Source organism: Triticum aestivum, chromosome 4D (assembly GCF_018294505.1).
Source record: "Triticum aestivum cultivar Chinese Spring chromosome 4D, IWGSC CS RefSeq v2.1, whole genome shotgun sequence".
Taxonomy (NCBI): domain Eukaryota; kingdom Viridiplantae; phylum Streptophyta; class Magnoliopsida; order Poales; family Poaceae; genus Triticum; species Triticum aestivum.
In genome coordinates this window covers 496,795,490-496,818,244 of record NC_057805.1, presented here as the reverse complement: position 1 = coordinate 496,818,244, position 22,755 = coordinate 496,795,490, and positions in this window count along the sequence as shown.

Here is a 22,755-nt window from a genome sequence, read left to right as displayed (position 1 = left end):
ATCAGCTGTACGTGGGCTTGCTCGGCAAGTTGGCATCTTTAAATTTCCTTTTACGATCACTTTTCCTTTTGATACAAGTCGTGTTGTGCAAGAGGACACCAGCTTCTTGCTCCTTCCAGGTATATGCATGGAAATCAAATCCATCGGAAAGAAGCAATCCTGCCAGCCGCCCTATACGTACGCACCGTAATGCAGATGACCTTGTACGTGCCAGGTACCGACACAGTAGCGAGTCCAAGTACCTGTCTATTTAAACATCAAAAGAAAAAACACGCATATGTAGGCATGATTAGCTAGGTACGTCGGGTATTCGGGTATGTGTACATACGCGAGCTTGCCGGTATATACACGTATCTATATAAGCTAGCACCGTGTATGTGGCTGAGTACATGCATGCACACATATGAGTTGCACCATAACTTATGCATGTGCATGTGCATGTGCAAGTACGTGGGCAACTTGCCATGCTAATTTTTTTTGTCTTTGTATTTTAACTTCCCTTTGCATAGCTATAGCCTGCATCAAAACTCATAAAAAAAGTAAAAATTATTTTATGCAATAATGCACAAAAACTCGTCGAACAGATGCCCCCTCGTCGAGTCGAGATTGAGTGCGAAGCAAATTGAGCTTGACTTGACGAAAATTTCTCTCTCTTTTCGTGGCGCATGCTGAAGAACCGGTTCAGAGTTCACATCTATGTGACGACGTGCGCGCCATTCCGAAGATGATTGATTAGTAACGACATGTATTAGTGTAGGTATGTCCATCCACAAGTGTGTTCTTTAGGGAGCTCGTTGGATCGTATAACAAGCACGTTGCCAGTCAACGAGGCAACCCTGTCTCGTCTTCATTCCATGGCGAAATAACATGCCTTCTCGCTGGCCGCACTGGCGCGTTGCACTGCTCCATGATCTCATTGTGTTGATGTAGGCGAGGCAATGGTAGACCATCGATAGCTCCCCTTCATTGAGTGAATCGCCACACCAATCATGGTGTGACAATTCTGGTGGTACGCCGGGACGCCATCGGCCTTGTGAATGATTGAGGGGTTGATGTTGCCCCCATGCTTCATTGTTGTTGAAGACGGGGACATAGAGATACGTCGGCGCCAGCTTCATGAGCGCAAGTGTTGCCTTCTGGCGCCCATTGTGCCCATCGGTGTAGACTATTGGTTGTCGGGGTGTCGTCGGCGTCGTCATGGACGCATCGGTATTGCTGCCCCCAAACACCCATGATGTAGTTCGATGTAGTGGTTTGTCGTCAGAATGCCGTTGACTGGAAGGCTTCTCCATGGCTGCAAAGATGTTGGAGGAGCACAACTAGAAACACCAAATGGAAGCAGGCGAAAAAAAGTTTGCGGGTTTTTAAAATGTTGGCTTTCCCGTTATACACCAGCTATTGGGCGCGATATCCGAGAAGGCTACCAAAGGACATGTCATTGGCAACCGTCGAAAGACCTTGACGATTGCAACTCAACAACTTAAGTAAGCTTCGGTGCACGTGTATGAAGACGCCGTGTTTCGGGATGCTTCCGAGAGGCAATAGAAATTCATACTCTAGCCCATCCTCAGAATGAGGGCCCCCACAGCTCAATATGCCCCCTGCACACGCCCCATGGACCCAGAGACTTGGGTATGGTAGGTTCAGGGAAAATGGTTTTGGGACAACGGCTTGGCGATTTTTCTTCGTGCATATTGAGGGGTGGTGAACAGCTACCTCGCGCCTTCCTTCCAGTGGGTTCCTTACAGCTTGGGAACACTTGACAACTTCTTGGACTGTTGGGATTTTTTTCTTGAATTTGCTTCTTGGACTTCTGGAATTTTATTTTTATTGCTCACGCGGATGATTGATTGGCCGCAGACTTCATGGACTTGCTTTAACATTTGGCTCAAACTTCTTGGAGACACTTCTTCCCGGATTCTTTGGGACCCACCTTGAGAACTTGGAAGGCAACTGTTCACCTTTGTGGACTAGGAAAAACCCTCTAGCACTTTATCTGAAGCTTCTGGTGACACACCCCAGGGTTGCCATGTGACTATGCACCAAACCAACTTGTGTTGGGTCAGGCAGCCCTCCATTATGTTTTCCTATAGTCTTCCCTGGAGTGCGAACCTCTGTGAACACGAGGCATGCTGGAAAACATGAAGAGCGTGGGTCTCAATACTCAGAAGTGCCCAAGTAATCATCTCTGCTGCCTCCGAAAGCATACACCTGGTACGTGTCGTGCATTGTGGGTGTAGGAGCCGCTTCACCTGCAACTTGACACATTGTGCCACCCTCCAACAAGTCCTAGGGTAGCCAAAACTTCAAACAACAACATGGTGTGATAGGGGAAAGCCATTTTTTTGTTGGACTTAGTCCGTAAAAATTGGGGAAAACTAGATATATCCACGAAATGCTAAGGAGAATGCATCATGGATCCGAAAGCCCACATAAAAAGTTTCCCCAATGAAAATCCAAAAGGCAACAAAAGAGGCAAAATTTCAAGAAAATTATTTTTTGAGGAACCTTCCGTTGATTGGGGGCATAGGTCGGACTCCCTGGGAATCTACAAGCTGCTATGCTCCCCCGTCGTAGACTTGCTCGATGACGTATGGTCCTTCCCACTTTGGTTCAAACTTGCCCTTCGTCTTGTGCGTCACGACGATGGGTCGCCTGAGCACGGGAACCAACTCGCCTTTTCGGAAGACGTGTTGCTTGACGAGCTTGTCGTAAGCTCTCACCATATTCTAGCGGTAAAGCTCCAGGTTCTGTAGGGCATTAAGTCGCCCCTCTTCAAGGGCGTCGAGCTCCTGAAACCGCAGTTGTACCTGTTCGTCTTGGGTGATCTCATCTTGGATAGCCACGCTCAAAGAGGGTAGCTGGACCTCCCGTGGTAGGACCGCCTCACTCCCGTAAACGAGAGAACATGGAGTCGCCCGTGTTGGGGTACGGACCGTAATGCGGTACGCCCACAAGGACTTGAGGAGAAGGTCATGTCAATCCCTCATGTTCCTTGTCACCGTCTTCTTGAGTATCTTGCCGAGTGTCTTGTTGAAGGCTCCGGTTGCGCCGTTGGCTTGGTGTAGATGGTGGGGATGTGGTGATGAAGTGAAGGGGAGAGCGGTACGTCCATCGCTCTGGCCATGCTTAGCCATATATCTTCGTCTTGTCAATTGTCCGATGATGAAGTGGGCGGCCTTCGCCTCGTCGGTGCCCAGCCTGGTGGTGTCCGCCTTATCGGTGTCGGACTGGATGACTTGCCTTCGCCTCGTCGGTGCATGGCAAGATATGGATTGCTTCATCGGAAAAAGACATGTCGGTGGAGTATAGCTTTGCTTCATCGGAGCTTGGACGATGTCGGGGAAGTGTGTTGATGTAGAAATTGGAGAAGACTTGCGTGTCGCCGCATGGCAGTAGTGCTTAAAGATGATGATAATACTAGCTCGTCGATGTAGACCTTAGGGCGTCACAGTTACGGGGACGACCTTCGCTCGGTGTAGAAGAAAGGCGGCGTGTCGGTGCAGTATGTGTCCTCGCCAGGTAGTAAGTGAAAGAAGATGACGATGTCATGTGGACATCCATCGGCATCGATGTAGACGACACCCTCACCAGATGAAGAGTTGATGAAGATTGCGACACCGTGTCGATGTAGTCAGATGGCAGCGTGTCGATGTAGTCGGCGTCTCCACCGAGTGTGACGTCGATGAAGATGGTGACGACATGTTGATGTAGCAGCGTTCCTCGTTATGTCGGAGGTTGATGATGACGCCTCCAACATGGTCACGGGTGGTGTAGATGGCGCCCAACTTTTGGTGCACTCCATGTTGGTGAGGAGCAAGCGGCACGCCCACCATAGGCGTGCTCCGAGGCTATGTAAATGGCACCCGCGTTCGGGCGATGCTTCACGTTGGAGGCAGTCTGGACGATGCTCCACGTCTGGTGAGCTCCACATTGGAGGCGGTGTGGACGTCACCACGCCTTGGTTGAGCCCCTTGTTGGTAGAGGCGCAAAAGTCGTGCGCTCCTTTGGGGAGCTCCAAGATGGTGTAGACGGTGCTCGCCCTTAGGCGAGCTCAGTGTTGGTGACGATGTAGATGACACTCCTCCTGGGGCGTTAACATGTCCGTGACGGTGTAGACCGACCACCACCCAAGGCTAAGCTCCTTGTTGGCGGCGGTTTAGACCAAGCCCCGCCCGGACCATGCTCCAAGTGGGAGGCAGCAACGTAGATGATATCCCCGCCTTGGGAAAGTTGTGGGATGACGGTCCAGAAGGTGCCCCATCTTTTGAGATATCTGTGTCAACGGTGGAGAAGAAAGAGCTCCGCCTAGCCAAGCTTCGTGCCAACAGAGGTATATGGCGCCCTACCTTCGGGGTGCTCCATGTCGATGGTGGTGTAGATAGCACCCTGCCTTGGGGCACTCCATGTCGATGGCGGTGTAGATAGCGCCCTACCTTGGGGCACTCCATGTCGGCGATGGTGATGTAGATGGATCTCCACACCTTGGGCAAGCTCCGCGACAACAGTGGTGTGGACAATGCACCACCTCTGGATAGCTCCATATCGGTGATGGGTGAACAACCCCCACCTTGGACCAGTCACGTATCACGTCGGGAGAGCTCCAGTTTGTGGCTGCATTAACGACGCTTCACCTGGAGAGAACGGGGTGGCGCATGGTGCCGAGTGGGTGATGTAGCCCTGTCCGCCATCACCTTGAGTTGTGGCCGAGCCCCCCGCCTAGGACAAGACGCATGTAGTGGTGGAAGTGTTTGTCGTGGAGGTCCCATGGCCACCACCGTTTAGTGGGTTGAGGGTTTCTCTCATCGACTTGATGTCTTGACCATCGTTTCCGACATGGGGGCATGTTAGGATGCCCCCCTGCTCTAAGTGGCGAGTTGGTGAAGACTATCGTCGATGCGCTCATGTCGAGGACGATAACATCGGGACTGGCGCCTCATCCTACCTACACCCTGCATTAATGAAGTACTCGGCGCTCCTTGATCATGGAGCCGCCTTTGAATATAGTTCATATGTTCCTGGAGTTGGTGAAGATCCACACCATCAATCCTTGCCACCTGATGCCGTGTCTTGAAGCAAAGGACGGAGAGCCTATTGTCGTTGGAGAGTGAACGTAAATCAACCGCCGAGTTGTGGAGACATGGCACCCATGCACATCTTCAAGTATTGTTGAGGTTGATGGAAACTGTAGGGCCTTGCAATTCTCCCCCTTGTAGTTGCGTAGAGGATGTGCGCTTTCAAAAAAACATTCACCATGAGCCTACACAGGTTGTGGGAGATGGCCGCCGAGCCAATTTCTAGTGATTTGAGTGCACTAGATTATCTTTATGAGGTTTTGCTTGAAATTCATGAATCTAAAAATTGTGATGAAGAAATTTATGAAGAGATTCACGATAGCTCCTTGAATAAAAAGCATGATTGCAATGATTTTACTATAAATTATCTTGATGTCAGTTTTGCTAATAATATGCAAAACCCTAAGCTTGGGGATGCTAGTTTTGCTATGTCTACTACTTGTTGCAATGATCATGATTGGGGTGATTCTTCTTATGATCTTGAAAATTTATTTAAGCCCCATGATGAATATGAGATTGATAATAGTGTTTGCAATAATATTGAAAGTGGGTTTGGAAGAGTGTCAACTTTAGACCCACATACTTGGAGAATGTTCAATCTTATGGTATTTTTGATAAAAGTGGGTTTGGAGAGGTCATGACTTTAGTTAATGATAATCCCACTATTTTGGAAGAGTGTCAACTTCGCATGCATGCGGATCATCTAGAGAATATGTTATGTGATAGCTATTTTGTTGAATTTTCCTACATGTAATTATTATGATAGAGGAAAATATGGTAGTAGAAATTTTTATCTTACTAAATTACCTCTCGTCATGTTGAGATTGCTATCGTCTCTTTCTTCTTCCTTGCATATGCTAATTTTTGCTTGCTATGATAATTTGTTTGCTTATAAAATGCCTATGCATAGAAAGTATGTTAGACTTAGATGTGTTTATCACGTGTTATATGATGCTCTCTTTGTGCTTTAACTCTTGTCTTTGATGTGAGCATCATTAAAATTATCAATGCCTAGCTAGGGGCGTTAAACGATAGCGCTTGTTGGGAGGCAACCCAATTTTATTTTTGTTCCTTGATTTTTGTTCCTGTTTAGTAATAAATAATTCATCTAGACTCTGTTTAGATGTGGTTTTATGTTTTAATTAGTGTTTGTGCAAGGTATAACCATTGGGAAGACTTGGGTGAAGTCTTTGTGATCTTGCTGTAAACAACAGAAACTTTAGCGCTCACGAGATTAGCTTCCATTTTTTTACTGGAGAGTGATTTTAGGCTGATTCTTTTTGCAGATGATTGATAGATAAATTCCTCACGTCTGCCAATTTATTTCAGAATTTTTAGAGTTCCATAAGTATACTTTTGATACAGATTACTACAGACTGTTCTGTTTTTGACAGATTCTGTTTTTCGTGTGTTGTTTGCTTATTTTGATGAATCTATGGCTAGTATCGGGGGGTATGAACCATAGAGAAGTTGGAATACAGTAGGTTTAATACAAATGTAAATAAAGAATGAGTTCATTACAGTACCTTAAAGTGGTGGTTTGTTTTCTTACACTAACGGAGCTCATGAGATTTTCTGTTTAAGTTTTGTGTTGTGAAGTTTTCAAGTTTTTGGGTAAAGATTTGATGGATTTCGGAATAAGGAGTGGCAGGAGCCTAATCTTGGGGATGCCCAAGGCACCCCAAGGTAAAATTCAAGGACAACAAAAAGCCTAAGCTTGGGGATGCCCCGGAAGGCATCCCCTCTTTCGTCTTCGTCTATCGGTAACTTTACTTGAGGCTATATTTTTATTCACCACATGATATGTGTTTTGCTTGGAGCATCTTGTATGATTTGAGTCTTTGATTTTTAATTTACCACAATCATCCTTGCGGTACACACATTTTGGAGAGACACACATGAATCGGAATTTATTAGAATACTCTATGTGCTTCACTTATATCTTTTGAACTAGATAATTTTGCTCTAGTGCTTCACTTATATCTTTTTAGAGCACGGTGGTGGTTTTATTTTATAGAAATTATTGATCTCTCATGCTTCACTTATATTCTTTTGAGAGTCTTTTAGAACAGCATGGTAATTTTCTTCGGCTATAAAATTAGTCCTAATATGATAGGCATCCAAGATGGGTATAATAAAAACTTCCATATAGAGTGCATTGAATATTATGAGAAGTTTGATACTTGATGATTTTTTTGAGATATGAAGATGGTAATATTAGAGTCATTCTAGTTGAGTAATTGTGAATTTGAGAAATACTTGTGTTGGAGTTTGCAAGTCCCGTAGCATGCACGTATGGTAACCGTTGTGTAACAAATTTGAAGCATGAGGTGTTTCTTTGATTGTCCTCCTTATGAGTGGCTATCGGGGACGAGTGATGGTCTTTTCTACCAATCTACCTACAGGTGTGGACAATGCACCACCTCTGGATAGCTCCATATCGGTGATGGGTGAACAACCCCCACCTTGGACCAGTCACGTATCACGTCGGGAGAGCTCCAGTTTGTGGCTGCATTAACGACGCTTCACCTGGAGAGAACGGGGTGGCGCATGGTGCCGAGTGGGTGATGCAGCCCTATCCGCCATCACCTTGAGTTGTGGCCGAGCCCCCCGCCTAGGACAAGACGCATGTAGTGGTGGAAGTGTTTGTCGTGGAGGTCCCATGGCCACCACCGTTTAGTGGGTTGAGGGTTTCTCTCATCGACTTGATGTCTTGACCATCGTTTCCGACATGGGGGCATGTTAGGATGCCCCCCCTGCTCTAAGTAGCGAGTTGGTGAAGACTATCGTCGATGCGCTCATGTCGAGGACGATAACTTCGGGACTGGCGCCTCATCCTACCTACACCCTGCATTAATGAAGTACTCGGCGCTCCTTGATCATGGAGCCGCCTTTGAATATAGTTCATATGTTCCTGGAGTTGGTGAAGATCAACACCATCAATCATTGCCACCTGATGCCGTGTCTCGAAGCAAAGGACAGAGAGCCTATTGTCGTTGGAGAGTGAACGTAAATCAACCGCCGAGTTGTGGAGACATGGCACCCATGCACATCTTCAAGTATTGTTGAGGTTGATGGAAACTGTAGGGCCTTGCAATTCTCCCCCTTGTAGTTGCGTAGAGGATGTGCGCTTTCAAAAAAACATTCACCATGAGCCTACACAGGTTGTGGGAGATGGCCGCCGAGCCTTCCTGCAGCTTGACCTCGGTGCGCCATGGTGTTGGTGTTGGCGGCTCCGAGTGTGAAGTTGCGGTAGAGGCGTGAAGGGAAGCCGTAGTTGCTCGTCTGTTGGTGGCCCTGGTGTGAAGGCGTTGAGTTGCCTCCACATCTCCTTTCATATTTGCCCTTGTTGACTCCTTTAATAGGGCGCGCGCCTAGCTCGCGACGCTCCTTCTTCGCCTTGGTGGCCTCCCGCCTTAGTGCCTTTTTTCGACTGCACCATTTGGAACTGCGCAGGATCTTGGGATTGATGCATGTAGACCCTAGCTCCATGCTCGAGGAAGACCATAGGCAGCAATGATCCGGGCTAGATCATCATCGGCTCCGATTTGCTGCCATGGGAGAGTCCACCTGCAAGAAATAGGTCTTACTGACGGAGATCCTTGCAGCATGCTGTGCACATTGGGAGATTGGCGAAGATGATTTTGACGACCATAGCGAAGCAAAGATGGGAGGAGAACCATGTCCCACCGGGCATGCCAATTTGTTTGACATGAGAAATAATAAAAATAATGTGGGTTCTATATTATTATCTCTCTATGCTCCAGGGGAAATAAAACATTGCGGGCGTGCCAGTGTACTAGGTACACAAATTAATATAGGGAAACATGCACTTTATTAATCTCTCATTGGAGAAACAAAAATACAAGATCCCTTTACATATGCGCTCCATGGCCTACTAGCGCGGCCAGCCAGACTGTAGCGATTGCGGTCTCTTGGTTCCCGGGGCCTCGGAAGGCTCCCGATTAATTACTCTCGCGGGTTACTCCGCGAGACACCTCCGATTAAGCCGTGTGGTCGTCTTCGTAGTCTTTGCCTTGCGTTCTCCATGCATGATGATGGTGGTGTGTGGGCAGCAGCAGAGCCCGTGTCCTCGTCGGTACACGTGCCGCTCAAAACGTGGCTTTCTGCTAGCCATGTATGCCCTTGCCGTCACACCTCGTCGGTCTTGGTGGCGATGATGTAGTTGGGGTTGAAGTTGCATGGGTCCTGCTCGGCTCGGACTTCTAGACGACCTAGTGGACTCGTCGGGGTGTGCAAGGGGTATGCCTTGCGGGAGTAAGTTGTTTAGGAGACCGGCGTCGGTGTAAAAACCGGCGCATAGTGACATTGGCATGGCCGGTGTGGTTGGCGCCTCGTCTCGGCTAGACGCCGAGTATTCGGCGGTCCGTCCAAACAAAGGGCACCGCCTCATAGGGTCGTGGAAAGATAGCATCATAGAGATCACGTCGCCTTGGGCTGGTACTATGCCAAAGGAAGACCTGTACGCCGGCGACGCAATGGACCTTTACGCCAAGGACCTGTCCACCGCGGTGGGTGCACCTGACTTGACTGGACACCAGATCAATGGCGGTCCGTTTTTTCAGGGGCACCGCCTAGCAAACTTGTGGATAGATGATCATAGTGGTTGTGTCGCCTTGTATTAGTTGGATGCCGTGTTGGTTGGTCTGCCAAGACAAGGGCGCCGGCTCACGGGGTCGACGAAAGGTAGTGTCGTAGAGGCCGCGTCGCCTTGGCAGGTGCTACATCAAAGGGTGACCTGTACGCGGGGGACGCCATGGACCTGTACACCGGAACCTATACGTCGAGGACCTGTCTGCCATGGTGTGTGCCTCGTCTTGACTAAACGCCGTATTCGGTGGTTTTCCGGGACAAGTATCAGACAAGTATCACGTCGAGACCTGTACGGCAAGGACCTGTTCGCCATGGTGAGTGTGCCTTCAAAGGTGGGACCGGTCTCGGGCTGCATCGTTGTGAGCACCGATTCCTCCACATCGTCTCCTCCGGGAAGCAAGACACCAGACATGTGCTCCGTGATCAGAACGTCATGGACCTGTGCACCGGAGAGATCTATTCATTATGGACTTGTCTCAGGCTATGTCTTCACGAGCTCCGGTTTCGCCGCGCCGTTTCCTCCGGGAAGCAAGACACCCAACCTGTGCACCATGATTGCGACTGCATGGACCTGTGCATCGGAGAGACCTGTTCGTCGTGGACTTGTCTCGGTCTACGTCGTCGAGAGCTCTGGTTGCGCCACGCCGTCTCCTCTGGAAGCAAGACCGCGGACCAGTTCGCCGCGATCGGGAAAGACATGGGCACCGGGAGACCTGTTCGCCATGGACTTGACTCGGGCTACGTCATCGCGAGCTCCTGTTCCGCCACGCCGTCTCCTCTTGGAAGCAAGACCGCCGACCTGTTCACCGCAATCGAGACGCCAAAGACTTGTGCACCAGAGAGACCTGTTCACAATGGACTTGACTCGGGCTACGCGGTCGCGAGCTCCGGTTTCGTCACGCCGTCTCCTCTTGGAGGTACGGTGAAAAACCTGTACGCCGGTGTCCCATTGGCCATGAACCTGTTCACCATGGTCCTATACGCCAAGGATCTGTGTGCTGGGAGGATCTGGCGACGAGTTGCATCATTGGCGAGAACCGACCACGCCTAGGTCACGGCGCTCGAGAGGATGATGGGCTTGGCGAAGACAAGCTTCGGCGGTGCCTCGATGTCGTCTTCAGACCTAGTGGTGTCATCCATAGTGATGGCGAGATCACGCCATCTTATCTGGAAAGAGTGTGGGCTTCATAGCCACCCCCAAATTCCCTCGTGCAGATGAGTGTACATCGAACTCCTATCACCTGGGTGCATGCTCCTGTCCTGCTAAGAAAAGGAAAAGAAGAGCATGTGCTAGTTGTTGCTCGTGCATGCATCGCGAGCTTCTGGATTCCTTCTCCTGGAACACAAGATAGATTCGGAGCTACGGCCTAGAAGATATGAGCAAAACAAGTTAAACATGGCATTGATGCAAAATGCATTCAATCATCAAGCAAACAACTCAAATCATGGATTCAACAAGGTAACATGAAACTACATGCAAAACTAAGCAAGTTTCATATAGAGCATGCTCAAAACGGAGCAACGGTGCAACACATACACTCCAAACAAGATATAGCAACAATCTGTCCAAAACAGCAACTAGGCATCTTGCAAGCATCATAAAAGTATGCTAGAGCACCTCAATATGAAAACAAAATGCATGGACATGATGTACAGGTAAAGCACAACAAAACATGAACAATGAGCTATCTCCAGAAATCACTAGAACATGTTCAAAAGGACATGGCAAGATTGCAAATAATAACAGATCACAGTCTTGGCGGAAATTACTGGACATGGCAGAAATAACATCAGGTTGCTAAGTTTAGAGCTAGCAAACACCATGCTACCGGAACGTATCATAGCAAACAAAGGCATGGCATGAATCTACTAATTGCATAGAACAAAAATCCCTTACTTAACATGAGCCAAAAAGGCACAGAAGATATGATGTCACCCATGTAAACATAGCAAGTTTCATAAACAGATTCAGACTTGGTGAAAATAACAGGACATGGCAGAAACAACGATAAGTAGGCATGTTGGTGAGCTTTAACCACTCACCACAGAGCATTACATGGCATGGCAAGGTAACCAACAGTAAGAACGCATTATTATGAAGCAAAGCATGGCAAGAGAAAGTTCATAGGGTGCACGGATCAGTAGCAAAACACATGTGAAAACTGAACTTAATATTAACAGGCTGACATCAACATTATTTAGCAAATTGAGAGCAAGCTTACAACAAGCTACAGCAGGCTATAAATGCAAACAAGAGCATGGATGGATAGAGCATAATATGTATAACAAAACATCCTCAGTGAACATCGCCAGATTATGCATAGAACTCATAATGACAGCAGGTTTACATGGCAACAAAATATAACAGACTCAGACTTCGCAGAAATCACTAAGTCACAGAAAACGGCAACATCATGGAGGCTACTTTGCATGCTTGTGCTAGTCACCACAGAGATCCAAAAAATACAAGACAAGCACCCTTGTAAAGATGGCATGAAGTAGTCCAAAACACATGTGGAGCGCATGCTCATAGGATGCACACACAAAATGCAATGAAAAAGACAAATCACCAAGTTATGATAACAGACAGCAGTTAATATCATATAGCACTCTAGCAACGAAGATTAGGGCATCAAGATTATCTCAAACAAGGATGGCACAATGGAATAAAATGAAGAGCATCTCGCAATGAACATTTTGACATATCATATATGCAATATGGATGTACGGACAGAGAGTTATGGCATGATGAACATTGCAACATAATGCAACAATTTCGGGACTTAGAGAAAATATCCACCTCGCTGGGTCAACGAAGGTAGGATCGGGCGAGATGGATCCGGGAGCGGGCCCGCGGATCGGGTCGGAGCAGGTGCGGGTCCGGCGATGTGGCGAGGTGGCGGCGCCGGCGAGGAGCTCCGGCGACGAGGCGGGCAGAGGCGCTCGGGGACGGGCAGATCCGGCGGCGCCTCGGCCGGATCCGGGCGGCGGCGAACTGGGCGCTCCAGCGGGGCGGAGGCCGGCCGCGGCACGGTGCAAACGGCGGCGAGGCGGCGGAGATCCGGTGGGGCGGCGCGGAAGCCGAGGGAGTCGGCGGCAAGGCGCGGGAGGCGCTCGGGCAGAGCGGAGGCGGGGCGTTGGGCGAGGCGCAGGAGCGCGGGGGCGGCTCGTCCCGGTTTGGCCCTGCACGGGCTCCCCGCGGGCCGGGCGGGCCGCTGCGAGGTGGGACGATGCGGGGGACAGGTGGAGGCCTGGGAGTGGCCAGGGGCGCCGACTGGTGGCGGCTCGCCCGCTTGGGCGGCGCTAAGTGGCGGCGGAGGAGTGACCAGGCGCGGATTTGGAGGCTGGGGCGGCGGCTGCAGGTGGAAGGAGGGCTAGGAGTAGGTGAAGGACTAGGGGATGCCAAAAATGGAGAGGAGGGGTCTATATATAGCAGAAGACTAGGGTTAGGGGGGTTTCGGAGCCCTCCGATCGCAATCGAACGGTTCCGGTCGGAGGGGGGTTTAGTGGGCTGGACTTGGGCTGTGTAGGAGGCCTTGGGCTGTGGGAGAGAAGAGAGAGAGGCCCGGCAACGGTTTCGGAGACCGAAACGTCCGACGAAGAACGGTACCTCTATATGTTTAACGGTTGGGCTATCAAACGGACTCCGAATGCGACGAAATTTGGCAGCCGATCTACCTACACTATAATAAGACCGCACACCAACTTTCATCCCATTCCGAGAACATTTTCCTGGCCACTTATAAAATAATATTTCGGAGGTGCCGCGGGCGCGTGCGAGTGTGAAAGGGCTCGGAACGGACAGCAGAGAGAACTGGGAGGACCCGAACGGATGCAAGTTTTGAAAGACATGCAGATGAAATGCAGATGATGACATGGCAAAATGCAACACGCAAGCAGATGACATGGCAACAATGACGAATAACTGGAAGACACCTGGCGCATCGGATCCGGGGCGTTACACCCGGGCTCCTCATTGCCTGCCACCCTAATCGGCCTCCATGGTCGCAACCTCCTTGAAGCACTGGTGGCCCTGCGACTGCCCGCGGACGCCACGAAGAATGTCCACCTGGAGGTCACGCTCACCGCGAGGCGCCTTGCCCTGCAAGAAACCGTCGACCTACACATCCATGTGTACGAGCGAATCGTGTACATAGGTATCTACAAGGCCAGTGAGGACACTACGACGTTGGCCTTCTTCAACCGGCTGGAAGCCTTGGAGGCCATTGCTGAGAAGCACCTTGACCTCGCCACAAAAGCCGTCGGTCGGTGGCCTGGCACACTGACTTGAGGAGGAGGAGGTTGTACGTTGATGGATGCATCTTTCTTCTTGCCTCCTATAACCACCACTGCGATCACATCATCGTGGCCTTAATTCTTATTGTGCTATTGCGTTCTCATTCTAGTCAATACAGACATGTGCGATCCCTTTGCTTACTTATATGCATCACTGTAACTAGTACTCCATCCATCAATTTATAAGGTGTGCTGCCAGTGTTTGGGTCCGGCGCACGTTTGTGTGCATGCGGTTGCGCCGGGCGCGGCGCGATGATGCAGTTACCCACTGCAAAAACTGCCATGCGGGGGACGTGGCATTGACCATTGGGCGGCAACAGTCGGTCATCCGGGTGCCCAATAAAGGATGCAAAGAGGGATCCTACAGCAGCAAGGACCAGCTTCCCTACCGATAGCTCATCGAACTCCCAAGTTAAGTGTGCTGAGGCTGGAGTAGTCATCAGATGGTTGAACGGATGGGAAGTGGCCTCGATGTTTTTTGTACACATGTTGATTGGCTTGAAGAAGGTCTATCTCGTTACTTTTCGATAATTTTTGTTTTTTTAACACATGTTGATTGCCTTGAATGAAGGTCTATCCCGTTACTTTATGACATGTTTCCAAAACATGGACCTCGAGGTTAATTCAACTAATAGGACAGAGCATTATATACATTCAACACAATTAAATGTTTTCCAAAAAAAGTGATATGATTTCTGTGAAACTTATAAGTCATGTATGTCAAATTAACCTCTGTGTCTTGTTCTCGAATTAACCTCCGGGCCTTTTTGCCGCGTATCACACACATCTTGTTAAGTTGAACCGTTTATGTTCTCTTACCTAATCGAAAACATTTCATTCGACTGAACCGTATGCCGTAGATCACACACACCTTGATCTGGCTGATCGTTTCTGTTGCTTACCCTAATAGCAAATAGTTCATCGGAGTGAACCGTATGCCGTATATCGCACATGCATTGATATGCATGGCTGCCCGTTTGTTGTTCTGTCTAATCACAAATAGTTCGTCTGGATCAACCGTATGCCCTGCATCGCACACAGAACTAAAATATGAACCGTGTTTGATGCATCCGTCATCGCAAACGTTTTGCACCTTTTTTGACGGGTTTTTACACCACCGTTTCCAATTATGGCATCGCACACAGTTTCGTCGAAGAGTCTCTGATCGTAGTGTCGCGTTAGCAGCATCCTGCAGTAGTGTATGTTATTGTCTTGCTTGATTATTTTGGTTGTTGTGAGCTTGCAAGTACATTCAGTGTACAGACCTGGCGTGTCATGCCAGATTGCAGGTGATGCCATGATTGCTTGATTGCTTGTCGAGGTTTCCGTGCATGCGAGCTAGATCGTGTCCCAGCCAGAGTCCCTGCGGAGTGGAGTTCACCACCTTCGTCGTTGCTCCGCTGCTTGAAGTATTTCGCTGCTACGAGTTGTTCCGCTGCTAGCATAGAGCAAGTGTAGTATCGCAGGCATCCTGTCGCCGTGCTGATGTGCTCCTTTGTAACATCAGACCCTTGTATTATTATTCTTGTAATAAGAGCTGATTTGTTCTATGTCAAGCATTGCCGTATTCCAGAGACTTCTCCTCGATCTCTGGGCTGGAATACAGTGCGTTCCTGTTCTCTGAGCCGGGGTGCCACAAGGCTTGGTATCAGAGCAAGTCCGGCTATAGGACGCCCTAGTTAGCGCGAGCGGTAGTAATTGGTAGTATAGAGTCTGTCTTGCTTGTTGCATTTGTTTGTTGCATAGCATGCATATAGCCTTATTATTTTGCTCTAACGGGTTAATCTATTGAGTGTAGATGGCATCAGTTTGGATCTACTATGGCTCCGCCCTGCATTTCATCCAGTTTCTTTCTTGCTCGTTCTTCGGTGTTTGGCGTCATTTCTGTCCCAGCGGAGTGATGCCAAGTGATCCCAAGTGATCCCGACATTGTTTTGTGCCGATTACTTTCTTTCAGCCCCACCTATCGTTTCGGTAATAGACATGCTTCTATCCCGGATCATCCTTTTTATCTCTTCATGTTGGCAACCCTTAATGATCTTAGTCATCAAGAAAGGGCAATGTCAGCCGACTCAGTTTTTCCCGCTATCCTATTTCTTGGACGAGTACGGATCTTTTCCGTCCGCTTGATAGTAATGTGGCCGCGACATTTGTGTCCCGCTACATGGTTACCAAGTATGTCCTTGCCTCCCAGTTAGTCAAGGATGTTACCTTGCTAGCTAGCACTTGGTGTAGCCTTGTTTACACCAATCCTTCGACACATTTATTCGTCCTCGTGCACACCGTCACAGCATGTTAGATCGTAATCCCGGAGTTCCTGCGAGATTTGTGTGCTTAAGTAGGCATGCATATTGTGTGACTAGCAGTAATATGTGACATTGTTTGTGTGTGAATTGATTGTTGTGTGCTTTTGTTTAGTTGAGTTTCTTTTGCTTCTTTCTTTTGGGCCCTCGGTGTTACCTTATTTCCCCTTATGGAAGTTGCTCATCCTCCGACACCGTACTCGAAGAAGCAATAAGGATTTGAAATATTTGAAAGAAGCTCAGCTAAACATTATGGCCTCCTCAGTCAACTGCATGATATTATGGATATCTTCTCAGAATACCAATTGTGTCTGGGATTGATCATTAGCATCGAGACTACATCAGTACAAAATCCTAACAACAGTAATGATCAAGCCAATAGAAAGACAAGTCAGGTACAAGAGCAACGGTATATTGACAGACAAAGGTATGGATCATATACAAGTTTTGTCTCAGTAAGGAATGATGCTTGAAATATGTTCTACTCTGAAAGAACGTTAGAATGTGCTATGATCAAGGAAGACAGTCAAACAGATTTTCTCATGCAAGAAATCAGCCACAGAATATTATGGGTATGTGTATGGCTTTCAGTCTGCATATCACAGTATGAAGTTTTGGATATAAGAAACTCGTTCTTCTTCCACATGCTATCGGAAGAAACGTATGATGCAAGGCTCATCAAAATTTTCCCAGCATAATATATGGAAAGTTTCCTGTCCAAGATACCTAGTCTTTCTCAGCAAGGTACCTCGGTAAAAGCTTCTAATAGACGGAAAATGAATCTTTCTCAACAAGTAACCCAAGGAGAAGTATCGCCAGTACGGAACCCAGGCTTCTCTAGCACAATAATCAGGTCAAGCTTCATGTTTAAGCTATCGAGCCTTCTTCTGCACGCTACCCAGACAAAAGCTTCAAGCAGAAGCTAACGACTCTTCCTTAGCAAGTTACTCGGATGGCTTCTCTCATAAGTTATTCAGTCCGCGTCAGTAGCACACTATTGCACCGTCCTCGGAGATTATACGGTGAGTTGGCAGTATGTGGCAGTACATCTCAAAGATCAGATTTGCAATAATTTTGTCAGAGGTACAATTTAGTCAAGACATATGCCTACCGCAAGAATCGGGTATTCGGTTGCATATGACTCTTATACATATGGTGAGCATGTATCCCCGGTCAGATCAGTCACTCATACGGGATACGACAATGATCACGCAGATATACCTAAGAAAGGTACGGATCCAACAACCTCTGAGTCATGCAAATGAAGATAAGTAGAGATACACATCTTATGTAATACAAGGATCGACAAGATCTGGATAAGACATCATAGAATCAACAGTCTTGACAGTGGCCACCAAGGCCAATATTCCCGCACCGACAAGGAGATCTCATGAGCTCTTGTCACCCTTTTGCATGGTTGGACTCAACAATGAGCTCTGTATAGCTACAAGCCCCGATCATATGTTGTATATGTGCGGACCCATGTCAGAAAATAAGCACAAGGAATTATGCCAAAAATATTGCACTAATCACATCCATGTTCATACGAAGAATCAAGGATATATGAGGCCAACCTATTTCAGTACGGTACCCTAACAAAGAAAAAAAATCATGACCATCAAAAGGATGAGACTGACAACAACGGTATGACGATTTTTGCGCGACCATCAGGGTCCGGATACCCAAGTCAGTTGAAAGCCATAATTACATATGGAGCCACAAAGGCATACCCTCAGAGGATTACTCTGTTCTACAAGGACTGCATATTCCGCTGGCCCGCTTAAAAATGGTTAGTGCGGAATACCCAAGTCTATTCTGTCAGATCCAAGATTCAAGTACAACCTAATTAGTTTAACTTCAGTGGAAGTATTAAAGCACATCTCACGGCCTATTACCACATCTGGGTATACCGACAACATGGGTAAATCAAAAATCGAACAATCAACGCAGACCAGGTATATCCACTGGTGGAACCAAGTGCATGGACAACAGGTCATGAAAAGTATTTTTCCCGCCAGCACTCCTGTCAGGACAGCTCCAAGATGTATATCTTATGCTGCAGCCAAAGAAATAAATCGAGATAAATTAGTACCACCTATGAGCAGTCAGCTTCTGTCAGGAGAATGGCCATGATTCTCAACATTGATTGAATCCAGAAGACATGCACTTGTTTGAGTAACCCCATGGCAAAAGTGAAAGGTTTGCATGATCAAAGGAAAATTTATGCTCAGATCCATTGGGTATCACCGCAGATATGAGAGAATCAACGTTAGCAAAAAAGATTTGGTATATGAGCAAAAACCTGTCAGAATTTGGGAAAGGGGAAGCAAACCACCATAGAGCAAGCAAATCAGATCATATGAAATTCTCAGGGGAACAATAAATAAAGGAAATGGACACCCGAGTTGGAAACGGTGTCCTCAAGCCATACTTGTTCCCTGAGCAACCAAATCTCGAGGACGAGATTTCTTTAAGGGGGGAAGGTTTGTAACAACCTCGTTTTTGGCCCTTCTATTTTTCTTTTGATTTATTGGTTTTTGCGATGTTTTTCTTTTTGGAGTCGTTCTGTGGCTTTGTCACCTGGGAAATCATCATCATTTCCTCTCCCAAGTGACTCATCATCCTCAAAACTTTCTCAATATCATGTCACTTCACTGCTTGACCAAACCCTAAATTCTTTTTCTCGGGAATATTCCTTTTTCTATTAAAGGGATAACCCTGTCTGCCCTAGGTTGTGAAGCAACCTATATTTCTGTCACTCCCAAAATTCCCAAATAATTCTCATAATTTCTTTGGGTCATATGTTGCTCAAATATCCCCAAACTTTCCTTCCCTAGCCCAAAAATAATTCCCCAATAATTATTCTTCATTTCTGTCCAGAGTGGCACTTTGTGAAGGAAGTGCCATTTATCCTATCTTGTTTGCTCCCAAACGTTTTGGGCATTCTTTTATGTCCAAATAATTGCGTCATGCCAAAATTCAACCTCATTTGCCTAGTGAATCTTCCTCAGTGAATTTTCAAAGTTTCTGTCAAGCAGAAGCCATTGTGAAGGAGGTAATATCTAGGTTTATCCAAATGAGTTGAAATTTTGCACACTCCTTAATGTGCTCATATTATACCACTCCTCCAAATCTCAGCCCCATCCAATCATCTATGCGAGCACAGGACCAAATCTTTGATTCTGTTAATATTTTCAGGTTGTGAAGCAACTATAATTTATATTGCTTCATTAATTCTGAGAAATTACGAGATCATGCTCCTACCAAAATAACTTCTCTCCACCAAATTTGGGACCATTTCATCAAGCCAATATTTCTCCAAAATTATTTCTAGTTTCTGGACAGAGAGGATGTGTGTGAAGCAAGTACCATTTTGGCTTGTCCATTTGGTATGAAACTTTTACAGCATCATTATATGTCCAAATCAACAAGCCTTGCCAAATTTCAGCCCAAGTGGCCACACCATTTTGATTGCATCATCTTGATCCATATTCTGGACCATTTGGTCAGTTGCAAAGCAACTATATTAAGCTTTGGTCCATTTATGCTCAAAACCTCCAGGATCATAATCCTTCCGTAGTTAATAATCCCAGATAACACATAATTTATAGGAACAAGAATCAACTAGCATAGGAAGGCAAAACAAGTATAATTTCCTCCCTCATAATAATTTTCACTAGCATCATGAATGAATTCAGCAATATAACCATCACATAAAGCATTCTTTTCATGATCTACAAGCATATAAATTTTTCTACTCTCCACATAAGCAAAATTCTTCTCATTCGGAATAGTGGGATCACTAATTCCTAAAGTTGACACTCTTCCAAACCCGCTTTAGATGATAGTATTATTCATACTCCAAAATATATAAGTGAAGTTCATGGAGGATTCTACAACTAATATATACTAACCAATATCCAAGCTCAAAATATATAAGTGAAGCACACGAAGCATTCTATAAAACCATACTCAAAAGATTTAAGTGAAGCACAAAGGGCATTCTATAAGGTCATACTCAAAAGATATAAGTGAAGCACATGAATCGTTCTATAAATGGATGAAGGGACATCTCATGCTACCATGGTTCTTGAAGGAAAAACAAAAACACAAAGGACACAAATCATGTGAACAAAACAAAAACCGAGGTATACCGATATTTGTTGAAGAAGAAAGATGGGATGCCAACCGGGGCATCCCCAAGCTTAGATGCTTGAGTATCCTTTGAAATATTTACTTGGGGTGCCTTGGGCATCCCCAAGCTTGAACTCTTACCTCTCTTTATTCTTCCCATATTGATAGCTCCTCGATCTTCGAACACTTCATCCACACAAAACTTTAACAAAAACTTTGTGAGATCCGTTAGTGTAATAAAGCAAACTACCACTTTAAGGTACTGTAATGAACTCATTCTTTATTTATATTGGTGTTAAACCTACTGTATTCCAACTTCTCTATGGTTCATACCCCCCGATACTAGCCATAGATTCATCAAAATAAGCAAACAACACACGAAAAACAGAATATGTCAAAAACAGGACAGTCTGTAGTAATCTGGAAGTTTAGTAAACTTCTGTAACTCCAACAATTATGAAATAAATTTGCAAATTTGAAAAATTTGTACAGAAGTCATGTGAAAAAAGTTTCAGACCCATTTGACCTTCCAGTAAAAAATGTAAAATCATGCGCTAGAGCCAAAGTTTCTGTTTTTGTTCTGCACATAGTAAACAAGCAATCTAATCATCCTAAAACCAAAGCTTGGCACATTATTTTTATAATACAATGGATATACACAAGGGGATAATTATTTACAGAGAAACTTTCATGAAAAATTCTACATTGTTTCCGTGAGCATGAACACAAGTGCTCAAGGTCGACCCTCACTTCTTCAATGCATAACTTTCCAATCACTTCTCTTTTTGAAAAACTTTTTAGGCATGAGAGGCAAGTAATTTTTTTTGTATTTTCATTCTTTAATTTTTTTTGTATGTTTCACCCACAACTAAAGAGAAACAAAAAGGGAAAACAAAATCTAAAAATCTACTTGGTGGAGAAAGCAAACAAGCACACACGAGAATATCAACCCCACGCTATTGCTCCCCGGCAACGGCGCCAGAAAAGAGCTTGATAATCCCCAAGTGCAGGGAATCATCGTAGCAATTTCCAAAGGTGGAAGTGATAAGTATGGAGTATCGAACCCACAATGAGCTAAAGGTAAGATCAATATTCTCTCAAGTCCTATCTGCCACTGATACGACTCTACATACACCGAACGTTTGCTTCCAACTAGAAACGAGAAATAAAACTACGTTGTGGGTATGAAGAGGATAACTTTGCATGATATCGGAGAGCTAAAACATAAAATTAGGTGTTGTTATCATTAAGTTAGAATATATTACTAAATATTATAAATAGCGAGTGTGGAATAATGATGGGTCGGTGTGCGGAATTGTCCTAGGCAATTGTTAACAAGACCGGTAGTCGTCATTGCAATTTCATATGAGGGAGAGGCATAAGCTAACATACTTTCTCTTCTTGGATCATATGTGCACTTATGATTGGAACTCTAGCAAGCATCCGCAACTACTAAAGATCATTAAGGTAAAACCCAACCATAGCGTTAAAGCATGAAGTCCCCTTTATCCCATATGCCACAACCCCCTTACTCGGGTTTATGCTTCTATCACTCAAGAAACCCACTATAAGCGAATCATGAATGTATTGCAACACCCTACAGCGGGAATCCCTCACGCTTGCGCGACACGGAGGGCACAATAGGACAGCACCAAAATAAAACATACAACTCGTGCCAATCTAGATCATCAATCAACCTACAGACAAAGGATATCTACTCAAAACATCATAAGATGGCAACACATCATTGGATCATAATATGTGGCATAAAGCACCATGTTCAAGTAGGGATTACAGCGGGGTGCGGGAGAGTGGACCACGTAAAATAGATGAGGATGGTGATGATGATGGTGATGTTGATGAAGACGATCACCGCGGCGATGATTCCCCTCCCGATGGCACTCCGGCGCCACCGAGAGAGAGGAGGAGAGGTTCTCCGCCTTGTGCTTCCTCCGCCATGGCCTCCCCCCTATTTGGGGAGAGGTTCTCCCTCTGGTCCTTGGCCTTCATGGCGATGATGGCCCCTCCTGAATCCTCCTCCATGGCCTCCGGTGATGATGGCCCCCTCCGGCAGGGTGCCAGAGAGGGCCTAGATTGATTTCTTGTAGCTACAGAGGCTTGTGGCGGCGGAACTTCCGATCTAGGTTATTTTCTGGAGGTTTCTGTATTTATAGGAATTTTTGGCGTTGGTTTCACGTCAAGGGGGTCTCCGAGTCGTCCACGAGGCAGGGGCCCACGCCCAGGGGGGTGGGCGTGCCCCCCACCCTCGTGGACAGCTCAGGACTCTTCTGGCCCAACTCTTTTGCTCCAGGGGCTTCTTTTGGTCCATGAAA